The sequence below is a fragment of the Panthera leo genome, chromosome A2 (genome assembly GCF_018350215.1).
Source record: "Panthera leo isolate Ple1 chromosome A2, P.leo_Ple1_pat1.1, whole genome shotgun sequence".
In the NCBI taxonomy this organism is placed as follows: domain Eukaryota; kingdom Metazoa; phylum Chordata; class Mammalia; order Carnivora; family Felidae; genus Panthera; species Panthera leo.
Genome location: NC_056680.1, coordinates 157,801,223 through 157,816,929, shown reverse-complemented (window position 1 = coordinate 157,816,929; position 15,707 = coordinate 157,801,223).

The window sequence follows — 15,707 nt, the reverse complement described above, 5'->3', positions numbered from 1 at the left end:
CTTCATGGATTGTCCACAATCTTGGATAACAATTCTTTTCCCTTAATGTAAACATTATAGATCTCCTCCATGAAACAAATATGTAAGAAATATCTCCTTATTTGTTTTCTAAAACAAATAATTTGATTTCATACTAATCTTCCCAACTGGGAACTTATCCTGGTGAGGGCTGGGGGGAAGAATTAAACTAGTCATGAAAGTGGGGGCCCTACTTTTCTACTGGTTCTACAGAAGCAAATCCCCCAATGTTGAGAATGGCACTTGGGTTTTGGGTCAACCATGACTGCCATTAAAACATTTGCATAATCTCTAAATCCTCAAGGTCTGTTCAAAACCAAACTGTATTGGTCAGAATCCACACTGCATATGTGTTCAGTCACTAGACATTTGCTGCTTTTCAAGGCCAACAGTGCTATCAGAAGTCCTGCCACTTTTAAAATTTAATAGCTTCTAAGATATCCTAATCTCAGTGTGTATTAGTTACCTAAAGCTGCAGTAACAAAAGCTCCCCAAACTAGATGGCTTCAAATGATAGAGATCTATTGTCTCACACTTCCGCAGGCCAGAAGTCCAAAATCAAGGCGTTGGCCTGGCTGTGCTGTCTCAAGAGTCTAGTGAAGAACCCTGTCTTGCCTTTTCTAGCTTTGGTGCTGGCTAGCCTTCCTTGGCGTGTGACAGAGGGCATTGCAGTCTCTGCCTGCTTCTTCACGTGGCCACCTTGCCCTGGGCGTCTGTATCTTGGTGCCCAAATTCCCCTCTCCGTATAAAGAAAACAATTATACTGGATACAAGACCCCCCCCCCCCTACTCCAGTATGACCTCATCTTCACCTGATACGATCTGAAATGACCCTGTTTCCAAATCAGGTCACATTCTAGGTTCTGGGTAGACGCGAATTTTGAAAAGTTGCTATGCAACCCAGTACACATGGAATCCAACTACTCTAAAGATTTGGGCCACCCAGTCTCTGCTCAAGATGGGAAATTTTCCCCTTCTGAGATAATCTGGTTTGTCAGAAAAGGTCAGTTTTCAAAAAAAGGTTCTGCTATATTTCCTCTAAAGAATATCACCCTCTGGGATAATAGACTGCAAACTAGGGCACTGATTTTTGAGGCACCGTTTTGCAGCACACAAAAACAATTCAAGAGGTGTATAGATAAGAGTATTTCAAGTAAATCACATTCCAGAAATTCAAATTCCCTACCCATTCTTTCCTAAAATTCATTAGTCTGAGACTATACCATCCAAAGAGAGGTAATGCTGATTTTCCTGTGGCTCATCCTACTTTACCAAAGAAAGGATTTGCTGGAATGTAAAACAAAGCAATAGTTGAAATTAGGTTTCAGAAAGATTCCTTTAATTAAGGCATGATTGTTTTTTCCTGTCTCATGTACGTTTCTTTTTCTGTAATGGCCTTAGAAACATAGTATTTTGTTGGGATGTATATACATTTTAGAGGAGGACAATGGCTGTTTTAATTCAGAGAACTTGCCTCTTTCATTCACCAGCTATTGTGGAGAAATTAATTGCTCCTGGGGGAATCCCATGAAGCAAAGCAAGGGAGTTTCAGGAGGAAATATTGAAGATGGCCGCACATTATTTCATCCACCCAAGATATTCGTGGGAAGATTGTCTTGTCTCTCCGTCTTAGAACTGAATTCAGAAATTAGATGGTTGTCATAGAAATGCATATTAATATGTTTATTTGAATTGAAAAATGGAGTCAGATTTTCCCTGACAGTAAAAATTCTGACCTGGCTGATTTGTTTGAAAATATTGACTGGCTTTGCCAATTAGGTTACAGAGCTGACACTTTTCAAATTGAATCTGTAGGTCCAGGTTTTGACAAACATATATAATAAAGAGTGTGATAAGAGGAAACATTTTATCCAAAACATTTATTGGCAAAGACATATTAAAATGAACAACATTTCAATCTTCCCAAACATTTCTGAGTATATTGAGTTAATTGAGGTGTGCCAATGTTAAAGATTAACAGATAATTAAGAGGCATTTGTTAAGTCTCAGTAAGATTTTTGTGTGTGAAGGTGTTTTTTTTTTTTTTTTTGCAAAGTCTTAAGAAATTGGCAACAGGATGACTGCAAAGTAATAAATTCACTTACAGATAAAGGAGAAGTTTCTACAAATTCTATCCAATGTAATTTAAACTTGTTCATAAAACTGTTTAAAGCTATTTAAACTATCTATTTATTAAAAACTAAAAATATAGGGGCGCCTGGGTGGCTCAGTCCATTAAGCGTCCTACTTCAGCTCAGGTCACGATCTCACGGTCCGTGAGTTCGAGCCCCGCGTCGGTCTCTGGGCTGATGGCTCAGAGCCTGGAGCCTGCTTCCGATTCTGTGTCTCCCTCTCTCTCTGCCCCTCCCCCGTTCATGCTCTGTCTCTCTCTGTCTCAAAAATAAATAAACGTTAAAAAAAAAATTTTAAAAACTAAAAATATATTGCAATCATGAATAATATCAGATTCCAACTTAAAAATGTGAGAAGACACACAATGCAATTTTTTAAAGTACAAACTAGCAAAAATTTTTGAAAACCACTATTCTGGAAAATGGAGACCAGGTTATTATCTATGGATGTCAATGTGGAGCAGGAATGAGGTATAGGTAAGTTGTCTAATGTACTTCTTATTCTTCGGTGATGACAATAACAATAAACAATTAGATGTGCATATTCATTATCAGATTATTCAGTTACATTGTGTTACTTGGAGCATTTTTTGTATCTTTTTGATTATTTTTTGTTCTTGTTTTTCCATATAAAATGACTCCTATTCCACTTAATTCTTTTTAGAATTGGCTAAGACTATGTTTTTTTGTTTTGTTTTGTTTTTTGGGTTTTTTTTTTTGTTTTTACTTTTTATTACTCTATAAGAAACGTGTCTGTGTTTTGTTTTTAACCTAGTTTGACTATCCTGAGACAAAGAATCTTTTTTTTAATTTAATTTTTTTTTAATTTACATCCCAATTAGTTAGCATATAGTGCAACAATGATTTCAGGAGTAGATTCCTTAGTGCCCCTTACCCATTTAGTCCCTCCCCCCTCCCACAACCCCTCCAGCAACCCTCTGTTCTTCATATTTAAGAGTCTCTTCTGTTTCGTCCCCCTCCCTGCTTTTATATTATTTTTGTTTCCCTTCCCTTATGTTCATCTGTTTTGTCTCTTAAAGTCCTCATATGAGTGAAGTCCTATGATATTTGTCTTTTTCTCACTGACTAATTTCGCTTAGCATAATACCCTCCAGTTCCATCCATGTAGTTGCATATGGCAAGATTTCATTCTTTTTGATTGCCGAGTAATACTCCATTGTACATATATATCCCACATCTTCTTTATCTATTCATCCATCTCAACACTCAAAAAGAGGCAAAGAATCTTGACTTTAGCAGTTAAGTAGGATTATCAAGCTGCACTATTGTCATATTGTGAAATATATAACTCATATATGAAATGGTCTTTCCTTAGTAGAATATATCCAGAAGATAGCTTTATCAAATATACTTTACCACATTTGCTTCTTCTACTACTTGGTGACATGTTGGACAGATCCAACTGACTTCTGGATCCATAAGAAGTCAGTTGAACCATAAGAAGATTACACAGACTCAGGTTTAAAGTACAATAAGGGGTTCCTAGTTGGCTCAGTCGGTTAAGCATCCAACTCTTGATTTTGGCTCAGGTCATGATCTCATGGTTCATGAGTTTGAGCCCTGCATCAGGCTCTGCTGACAGTGTGGAGCCTGCTTGGAATCCTCTTTTTCTCCCTCTCTCTCTGCTCCTTTCCTGCTCTCTCTCTAAAAATAAATAAATAAACTTAATAAAAAAATAAAGTAAAATAAGACATAGTTGAATTTAATGTAAAAAAAAAACACTTCAAGCTAAGTCAAATGACAAGAGACAAATAAAATATGTCAAGTGTACTGCAAAGGACCAATCTCACTACACATAGGGCATCTAGAAATTGAGAAGAAAATACTATTAAACCAACAGAAAAATGGGCAAAGGTATTAAAAGAGAGTTCTCGGAAATGCAGGGGTCTCAAACTATGAAGTGGAACAATCTCATTCTTAACTGGAGAAATGCAAATACAAATTTGACTAAAATATAATTTCTCACTTAGCAGATTGGCGAAAATCTAGAAGTTTAACATTATCAGTTGCATAGGCTGTTGGGAAATAGACATACTAATATATTCTTGGCATGTAAAATGGTATTATTCCTATAAAATGAAATTTGGCAATATTTATCAAAATAAAAATTGCATTTACCCTTTTCTGGAAATTACTTAACTCTGCTAATTCAGTTTTGAGGAGTTTTTTGGTTTGTTTTTTAAAAATGTTTATTTATATATTTATTTGAGAGAGTGAGAGACAGAGAGAGGGAGAGAGAGAAGGGGAGTGAGGGGGAAGGGCAGAAAAAGAGGGAGACAGAGAAGTCAGTGCAGAGCCCAACATGGGGCTTGAACTCACAAATTGTGAGGTCATGACCTGAGCTGAAATCCAGAGTTGGATGCTTAACCAACTGAGCCACCCAGGTGCCCCATGCCAAGTCAGTTTTTGTAGCAGCAATAAACAACTCTGAAGTCTCAACAAACACATGTATTTAATGTTCATATTACATGGGGGCCACAGGTTAGCTTCTGTTCTGTCTGGTGGCTTCTCATTCCTGAAATAGCTGAAATAGCCAGGCTGAAATAGCTCCCACTATCTGGGACATTTTGCTCTTACCACAGGACCCAAACTAAAGGGGCCTGGTGGAAACACAGAAGACTTCTTAAAGTCTTTACTTGACATTAGCTCACTGTTACTTCTGCCCACATTCTTTTGGACGAAGAAATCATAAGACTAAGACCAAAGTCATGAGGGCAATGAAATATACTCTACCCACCAGGAAAGCTTTGCAAAGTCACATGGGCAAAGGCCTTGCATCTAATCCTATTACAGTGAGGAGGCAGAACATCAGAGATTATGCCTGCCTGCCCATTGATGATAAGAAATACCTACAAGGTTATTCATTGCAGCATTGTTAGTAAGAATAAAAGCATTGATTTGTAAACATTTGTGGAGAAGTATCTGACAGTCTCTCCCTCTCTATATATCTATCCTGTCTCTCAGAAGAATGCATGGTTGACAGTCATGCTCTCTGTGTTAAGAATTCCTCTCTCCAGCGGCAATTGTGCCTGAGTTATTTCAAAGTGCAAAGTGATCTTTCCTGGACTACAGATCTTCCATCATTTACAACATGAAATTGTGCCTCCAATTCATTCATTCAATAAATATTTATTGAGGGCCTGGTATAGTTCAGGCTGATTTATGTGGAGGAAATCTGATGGATTGGTATGTGTGATAAGCATAATTAACCCACAGAAAACACAACTTTAGTATCTCTCAATCCCAGATTTTTCTATTAGTCTGCCTCTGCCAACCTGGCCTAGCTCAGGCTATAGGTACAGGCCATAGGTTTCAGGATGTCGAAAGAACGTCAGGCTTTTGACGCTAGAAACTGGAACTCTATGACAAGAAATTATTTTAAGGAAAATTAAGTCAACTCAAAAAAATGTACTTGAAGACGTTTGGGCCTGACATTACAGCAAAAATACCTGTGGACGTCCCTATTCTCAGAAGACAGCCAGCCTCAACTTTTTTTTGAGAATTCCAGGCCTGAGAAGCCTCTGAAGGAGCATTCTAACTTGGAAGGCAGGCAAAATATTTTATAGGGCAAGAGATGTAAAGATTCAGGCAAAATTGAGTTTGTTTTGCATATAGTTGGTTAAAGATGTTTCTCAAGACAGAAATGATACTTGTTGAATTTGGGTTTGGGTATAGAACAGTTAGAGGTTAAAGTCATGTGGGAGGGATGGGAGGGTGGGTGATGGGTACGGAGGAGGGCACCTCTTGGGATGAGCCCTGGGTGTTGTATGGAAACCAATTTGACAATAAATTTCATATTAAAAAAAAGAAAAGAAAAAAGAAAACAAAATATGTCCAACAAGGAGGAATTTGTTAATAATCTATGATAAACATATAATCATGCATCATAAGATATGATGATAGGATAGAAAAAAAAAGTCATGTGAAAAAGCAGGTATGGAGGAAAAGATGTTGCAAACAATAACACAGGAGGGTCACAGTAAAATGCTCTCAGTCCCTTAGTGCCTCACACTTTACTGGAAAGAAAATATTCAAGTTCCTTTGTTAATATTGGTAATTGGAGTTCCTTTGTTAATATTGGTAATTGGATTTCAGGTGTACCAGAAGCAAATCCTGGAGATTTATGGATTCACGGTATTATTACTAAAAAAATTTTCTGTTTTTGAGCGGGGGTTGACAAACTGTGGCCTCAGCCTTCTGTTTTTCTAAATAAAGTTTCATTGAAAGACAACTATACCTAGTTATTTACATACTATCTATGGCTTCTTTCACAGTATCATAGCCAACATGAATAGTGGACACATTTTTCTTATGACCCACCAAGGTGGACATATTTGCTATTTATCCCTTTGTATAAAAAGTTTGCAGATCCCTGTTCTGATGGAATGTTGGTGGTTGTATTAATCTGCTAGGGCTACGATAATAATGTACGACAAATTGGGTGACTTGAACAAGAGAAGTGTCCCCAGTTTTGGAGGCTGGAAATCACAGAGATCTAGGTGCCATCAGCATTGGATCCCGGTGATGTGTCTCTTCTTGGCTTTTTGATGGCCACCCTTTTGCTGGTTCCTCACATGGCCTTTCCTCTGTGTGTGCAGAGAGAGACACAGAGTCAGAGATAGCAGGGAGGAGGCGTGAGTTCTGGCTTTGGTCTCTTCTTGAAGTGTACCACTCCTCATGGTTGAGGGCCTCACCCTTATGACCTCATTTAATCATAATCATCTCCTTAAAAGCCCTATCTACATATATAGTCACCCTGGGGGTTAGGGCTTTGAATGAATTTAGGGGGACCAAAATTTAGTCCATAACAGTCACTCTAACTTTGATTCAGGGAGCAAATGGGAGGGTCATTTGTTTTTTTTTTTTTTAATGTTTACTTATTTTGGAGAGATAGCAAGTGGGGAGGGGCAGAAGAGAGAGAGAAGGAGACAGAGAATCCCAAGCAGGCTCCACACTGTCAGCGCAGAGCCTGACGTGAGGCTCAAACTCATGAACCCTGAGATCATGACCTGAGCCAAAAGCAGTAGTTGAATGCCTAACTGACTGAGCCATCAAGGGGACACCCCAATGAGGGTCATTTCTATGAGTATGCTGCAAGTTCAGGACTGTACTAAATAGCCAAAACGATAAAACAAATAATTATTATATAGTAAAACAGAACCTAGGTCATCAGGTCAATAACATTTGCCAAACTTCCTTTTTAGGCTAAAACTGTGTTGTATTTATCTGGTATGTTCCCTTCCTGAGGGAACTAGGTTTTAAGGGATTGTATAATTCATGCTTTTCCTAATTTCCTACTTTCTCAGGAAATGTAATATTTGGTCTTCGAGGGCCTCCTAGGAATGAATAGAGGTTTCGAGCAATTAAAATTTTGAATGTCATATGGAATTGGGTATATATTCTTGAGCTGCTAAATATTAGCTTTTGTAACATTCAGAAAATTATTTTACTTTGAGTATTTATAGTATTCTCTCTTGCAAAATAATAAAACAAGAACAGCCATGTTTCCCTCACAGATTTGTATGGTATTGAAATAAAATATGCTAAAATACTTGAAAACGAGGGCGCCCGAGAGGCTCCATTGGTTAAATGTCTGACTTTGGCTCAGGCTATCATCTCACGGTTCTTGAGTTAGAGCCCTGCGTCAGGCTCTGTGCTGACATTATGGAGCCTGGATCCTGCTCCAGATTCTGTGTGTGTGTCTCTCTCTGCCCCTTCCCCATGAGCACTCTGTGTCTCTCTCTCTTTCAAAAATAAATAAACATTAAAAATAATAATGAATAAAATACTTGAAAGTTAAGTGCTAGGTTAAAAGAATATTTTACTCCTTTGTTCCTGAATAACTGCCATTGTATTTCTCTGAACTTTTTTTTATGACTCAACATACTTTAAAAGACCTACTCACTGATAAATTATATTTTTTCGATATTTAAAGTGATTAGAAATATTTTTTTCCAAAATGTGGCTATAGTCCACCGCTTCCTACACCACCAAATTTTTTCTACTCTGGCAACCCCTTGACAATATGGGAATGCTTTTATTTCTTCAGACACTTCCTTCCAACTCCTGGGATTACATGAGATCATTTAATTGTTTTCAAATAAACAACATTACATGTTTTTAATCCTTAATTATATTTAAAAAGGTTTTTTTTAATGTTTGTTTGTTTTTGAGAGACAGAGTGTGAGCAGGGGAGGGGCAGGGAGAGAGACAGAAAGACACAGAATCTGAAGAGGCTCCAGGCTCTGAACTGTCAGCACAGAGCCCGACACGGGGCTCGAACTCACAAGCTGTGAGATCATGACCTGAGCCGAAGTCAGACGCTCAACCGACGGAGCCACCCAGGTGCCCCTAATCTTTAATTATATTAATACAACTTCACAATTATATTATCTTCAATGTTTCACCCTCCCCCCCCACCTCTCCCCACCCCTGCCACAGTCTGTCTTCCTTTGTCTTCAGGTATCTCTTTGGATCAAATTATCATTTTGTTCAAGTCCTTTCTCAAATAGACTTTGAAGATGTGAAATACGGGCACGTGCATTTTCTAAATCCTTAAATAGACATAAATAACTTTCTAAGCACCCAAAGAAATGAATTTGTTTTTGGGGCACTGCAGGGTTCTTATGTTTTTCTCATAAACCATTTTCATTCTCCTTCAAACTTTTCCATTGCTTTCTGGTTCCATATGTTGCATTTAAAGAGTCTGAACCAAGTTTGATTCTATTTCCACTGTCTGTGGAAAAGCGTTTCCACATTTTGTCTGGAACTTATAAAACTTTTTCCCTTATCTTTCCATGTCTTGAATTTGACCAGAATGTGTTGATATGTGTGAGCCTTATCATTAATTCTCTTGCTCAGGGATCTCTTTCAATCTGATAACACCATTCTGCAGTTCAGGGAAGTGTTCAACTATTACTATGGATCATTACCCTGTTCTCTCTCTTCATTTTATTTTCTTTTGGAGAACTCTTTGGGAATTCCCCTTTGGAAATTCTCCTCATGTCCGTAATTGTCTGTTTGAGATTTTTTTCAGCTTTCATGAAAAAACCTTCTGATGTCTCCCTCCCCTTCAATCTACCAGTAATTATATTTTCAATAACGACAGTGCTCTTTCCAGTTCACCCATAGAAATTTTATTTTAAAACATTTAAATATTTTGGGGTGCCTGAGTGGCTCAGTTGGTTAAGCGTCTGACTTCAGCTCAGGTCACAATCTCACGGTTCATGGGTTCAAGCCCTGCCTCAGGCTCTGTGCTGACAGGTCAGAGCCTAGAGCCTTCTTCATATTCTGTGTCTCCCTCTCTATCTGCCCTTCCCCCACTCATGCTCTGTGTCTCTCTCTCTCTCAAAAATAAACATTAAAATTTTTTTAAATAAAAATAAAAAATTTAAACATTAAAAATTTTTTTCTGTAAAGTCTTTCTTTTGGGTCAAACCACATACCCTTGACAGTATTATATTTTAGTTTTTTTTTAATGTTTATTTATTTTTGAGAGAGAGAGAGAGACGGAGTGCAAACAGGGGAGGGCAGAGAGCGATAGAGAGAGAGACAGACAGACAGACAGACAGAGAATCTGAAGCAGGCTCCAGGCTCTGAGCTGTCAGCACAGAGCCCAATGCAGGGCTCAAACTCACAAACTGTGAGATCATGACCTGAGTCGAAGTCAAAAGCTTAACTGACTGAGCCACCCAGGTGCCCCTGTATTTTAGGTTTTAATCTGACTTTTCCTTCAGTCCTGTGGGAACCTCTTCCATATGTTCAGCTTGATTTTTATCCTGCATGTTTTTGATTCCCTTAGACATGGGGCTGTGTTTGGCTTCGTTTTGTTTGTGTTTTTTTGGCCAGCTTATATCATTTTGCTACAGTTTCTTGACCAGAGTTCAGTCAGCTGATGCTAAAAACACAATGATTTGGTCTCTCCAGGATTACTAGTAATAGACAGGCTTTGTTGAGCCAAGATTTCCTGCCACCCTCAGAAACCGGAAGCAAGTCTTCTCTCTAGTCTTCCAGGCAGTTCTTCATCCCAGGTTTGGCATAATTGGCAACTTGTTTTGGAAGTACCAGCCTTAAAATGACTGTTGGGACTCGTTCCCAAGAAGATTTCGCAAGACTCTGCCACCCGACTCTGCTGGGAGTCAGGAAGGCATCAGGTCTGCCTGAAGCAGTGGTTCTTGGGGCACCTGGGTGGCTCAGCCAGTTGAGTGTCGGACTCTTGGTATCAGCTCAGGTCATGATCTCACAGCTCATGAGATTGAGCCCTACATCGGGCTCTGTGCTGACAGAGCGGAGCTTGCTTGCGATTCTCTCTCTCCCTCTCTCTCTCTGCCCCTCCCCTGCTCGCACTCTCTCTCTCAAAATAAATGAATTAAATTTTGGTTGCAGGTTAAAATAAATCAGGGATCCCTGAAAATCGCCAATGCTCAAGTCATACCCAAGACCCATTAAATCCGAATTTCTAGGTTTGAAGCACTAGCAGCAAATCTTTTTATAGCTCTCTAGTTGATTATAACATGCAGCACAGCCATGAAAAAGACTGGCTTAAGAGCTCTCTACTTTACCTCTGAAAACCTCAGCTCTCCCCCTGCACCAACAGTGTCCACTAGTAGACTTACCCACTTGGCCACTCCAAGAGATGGAACCTTTGCTTGGGTTGTTACCTTCCCAGAAATCCACATGTGATAGAAGTTGCCTTTTAACGTTTTTTACATCAACTGATTTTTATTTTTATGAATTTATTTATATATTTATGTAGTTATTTTATTGTTTGAGAGAGAGAGAGAGAGAGAGCACACAAGCAGGGGAGAGGGAGAGAGGGAGGAGAGAGAGAGAGAGAGAGAGAGAGAGAGAGAGAGAGAATTGAAAGCACACTCCACACTCAGCATGGAGCCTGACTTGGGGCTTGATCTCATGACCCTGGGATCATGACCTGACCTGAAATCAAGAGTTGGATGCTCAACCGACTGACCCAGTTAATGAGGCACCCATAAATTAATTGCTTGTGAAAGATCACACATATAATCCCTTCCTTTTTTTTTTTTTTCAGAATGTATCAGCCTCTGTTTTGAGAAAAGAATTTCCTTTTTTCCTTTACAGTGCAGGTTAGAGGTCACTCCTAAGGCTAATCTTCTTTGATTTAGTGTTTGTTCCCTAAGCATTTGGACATAGTTTTGCTCTTGGGGGATGTTTTTCACTCTTACAAAAGTTGAGGAGAAACCCTTACAATTTCTATTTTATAAGCCTGGTATTAGAATTATTCTTCAAGTTCTGTCCTACTGTTCTCTTTAACTGGGTACATTTAATTTATCTATATAAACAAAGGAAATAATTTCTCAAAATGACAATGTGACACTTTCTCACCAATTTTCATTTCTCAAAATACATTTCTATCATTCAGCTTGCCATGGAAGCACATCAAATAGATTTTCTCCATCATCGAAATTTCTAACCCTGCTCCTTTCTAAATATTCTCTCATGTCTAATGAACCATATGCTATATATGGTTTAAGAATCTGGAAATCTCACTGCTCATTTTTAGTGAAATTCTAGTAAATTTCAGCATTTGTACCATTACCGAACTAATTATTTAATCTTTATTATTTTTTTTAATTTTTTTTAACGTTTATTTATTTTTGAGACAGAGAGAGACAGAGCATGAGTGGGGGAGGGGCAGAGAGAGAGGGAGACACAGAACCGGAAACAGGCTCCAGGCTCTAAGCCATCAGCCCAGAGCCGGACGCGGGACTCGAACTCACGGACCACGAGATCGTGACCTGAGTCGAAGTTGGACGCTTAACCGACTGAGCCACCCAGGAGCCCCTAAAATATTTAATCTTTAAGGATACACCAAATGAGATCTAATAAGCTTCACAAGGAGCCCATTCTCTTTTTTTAAATAATTGTATTGCTTTACAATTAAGGGGAAAGAAATCAGTATGACAGATTTTCAGTTGACACTATGCAAAAAAACCAAAAAAGTCACAACAGACATTTTATTGTTTTATTCGCACCCTTCTGCTGTGCAGAAATAGCCAAGTCTTAATTTGGAGGGAATTTACAAGGTCAGAACTTAGAGAATATAACAAAGCGAATTCATCTTTTTCCCAAGAATTAACTATATTATGATCACGTATGGTATTTTAGAAGCCCAGCAGAGCATATTCAAGCAGATTTCTTGAAACTCATATTGAAAAAGACAATTATCCATAGGCAGCATAAGGGCTAACAGCAGGGGACCTGCACACTTAACGCTCCCCTACATATGTATTATTTGCACTCTACATACCCAAAACACTTTATTTGACACACGTATTGCTGTTTGTCAGTTGATTTGTTAAACCATGGAATAATCCAATACACAAATAGCTAAATAATAGTAACCATCCTTCTCCATTGAGTTTTCCTTGATTTTAAGTTGTCTTATTTTCAAAATTTCTCAAAAGTGTTAAAATTCTAGTTTCATGACCCATAGAAGTTGGCGTTTGTAATATAAGGAAATATAGCCCAATAACTTCCGGTGGGATTTTGGAGGGCCAGGAAGTTTTGAGTAAATCCACTATAATTACAATTGACTCCTGTTTGTAATGTGCTCCAAAAGGACTTGATGATACAGTCAGCGAGCTGTCAAAATGTTCCACTGCTGCTTTTTCTCTATTCTTTCTTAATACTGCTTGCGATGCTCATCCGGGATCGGTGTCCAGCAGTGTCTGGTATCCACTTGGCTTAGGAAATCTCATGCAATACCACTTCTGATCTTTATCTCTAAATGTGGTCACACAAGATCTTTGGTTCTCAACCGCGCTGGCACAGTTAGCACAGTAAGAGAGGGCAGAAAGATCGAGGTTGCCCCTGGCTCCTCTCTTTCCCTTTTGAACAACTGTGGAAATAAATACTGGTAGTGAACACACATTACCAAGTACATAAAAGTAAAACCATTTTTCTTTTCCACGACTTCTGTTGGGATTAAAAACTACTTAAAAAGAGAGCGTAGTTAACATTTACATCTCACACAAGTTTTTTCCAGCTAATCTTTTTCTCTAGATGACCCCTGAAGAAAGTTATCTTAGTTATATAGAGAGAAATTTTCACTTGAGTAGTCATTTTCTGAAGGATATTTCATACTGCAAAGTCTTTGAAATATCATTTTTCATCTACCCTCTAAACCTATTGAAAATGTCTCCACAGTACCTGAGACATTTTCTCTGTTGAAATATATCATTTTACATTACTCAGATGTTCTGAAAATTCATAAAGTGGCAATCATAATTTATTGAGATTTCTTTCTGCCAGTCAGGAATGAATAAAACTATATCATGCATTCAAAAGGAAAAAGAAAAGAAAAATGAAAAAGAGTAACGGCGGTACCTTGGGTTTAGAAGGAGCCTAAGATTGTTCCGAGTAAATAATCTTAATTTTAGCAGTTATCTGCAAATCTTGTCTTGTATTTATTTCAAGCTCAGGAAAGACTTAGCTCCATGTATATGTTCCTAGTATGGTTATTGTTATTATTACAGTGTGTTCTGTCATTTCAGAGAAAGGGACGGGCAATAGAATTGTTCTAATTTTATTATCTTGCTCTTTCAATGCCCAGTGTCTGTATATGTTAGACATAAAAATTTTAGAGGTAATTTCTCAAAATTACAACTGGATGGGTATCTGGAAATGACACCATTTCACAATCAAACTTAAAGCTGTCTTCATGAAAACATAATTTATTGAATCGATTCACCATGATTTAACTATTCCCCTGTGGTAGACTTTATGTTTTAAAATATGTATATTTTTGCTATTATATACAATTCACGGTAATGAACTTGTGTCTCTTTGCAAACTCCTATTTTTAAAAATGTTTGTTTAGAGAGTGAGTGAGAGCTTGAGCAGAGGAGGGGCAGAGAGAGAGAGGGAGAGAGAATCCCAAGCAAGCTCTGTGTGTCATGGCAGAGCCTGACATGGGGCTTGATCCCATGAACCAAACCGTGAGATCGTGACCTGAGCTAAAATCAAAAGTATGACACCTAACCGACTGAGCTATCTGGGTGCACCTGTAAACTCCTTTAACTATATCTATAAGGTTAAATCCAAGATGCAGACTTGATAAGCTAATGGACACAAGATACTTGAATTTAGATCCATAGTACCGAAGTGCTCTCTGAAGTTTGTGCCAATTTACATTAGCTCTAAGAATGAATGAGTGTTCCTACACCCCTGTGTTCTTCCCTAACACTGTTCAGTATGTTTTCAGTTTCAACAATTTAAGAGATGGGCAATGGTGTCTAGTTTTACTTGAGACTTCTCCAATTGTGATTGCAATCTGGTGTGGTTTTATATGTTAATTGGCCATTTTTAAGGGGAGAGGGCAGCTATCTCTGCTGTTCTGCATTTTTACCTTAAAGATCCCAGGTATTCCTTCTCTGAAGTTGCTTTTGGGTCTTTTGTATTTCCTGCCTGGAAAAAAATTTTTTTTTCATTTCATCTTCTGTTTATTTCATTTTTGTCTATAAGAGCTCTTTTCATTAAGTCAATTGTCATATGTGTCATATGTGTCATATGTGTTTTTGTGTTTTCTTCAAATATGAAAATCTATGTACTCAAATTCATTGTTTATTTTTGTGTGGTTTTGGGGATGGGATTTTTTAAGTGAATATTTGTTAACAAATTAATGAACTAGAATAATGAGAAAAATGGAAAAATATTAAGGGGAAAGTTAAAAAATGATAAATGATAGAAATAAGAGAAAAGTTTGCTTAGCTAAAACATCAAATAAGTACAAAAATCAAGAAACTAGAAAAGAAAAAGGTAGTAGATAATTTAAAAATTAGGCAAGGTTGAGGACACAGGGAAACAAATGAAAAGATATTGTGACAAAATTAAGTAGGACTCAAGAAGAGAAATTGACAGAAAAAAAGCATTTTGGCCAACATTTTTTAAAAAGCATGGTGTCCCTTCATGGCCATTAGAACTAATTTCTTTCTTCCAAACATGTAGTGTCGTTAGTAACAACTCACTTGTGTGGATCTCCTACTTTCGCATTCAGATAGCGTCCCGGGATCTTTGCTGTTTCTCAACAAGACCAGGTTAAGGTCCAAAATCAGAAGGTCCAGATTCAAATCCTGGCAACTGGGAAAAAAAAAACCAGACCTTGTGTAAACTCCTTCAAGCTGCTAAAATCATAGCAGTGGATTCATTGAATTTGAGAGTCATAGTTCTCACATATTCTTCTCCGCATTTGGCAGGCCAACTTTAATTTGAACGTGCAAAGACCTAATAAAATCAAGACAATCTTGAGAAAAAAAAAAGTAAAAAGCAGGAAAACTTACATTACTAGAACAGAATAGAATAGAATAGAATAGAATGGAATAGAATAGAATAGAGATTCCAGAAAAAGACCTTCTTATATATGGAGGTCTGATTTAGCACAAAGTCACCATGGCAATTCTGTGAGAAGGCAATTTTAATAAGTGGGGCCAGATTAACTGGATATCTTCCTGATAAAACAAAACAAAACAAAACAAAACAAAACAACAAAACTCCCTGGAA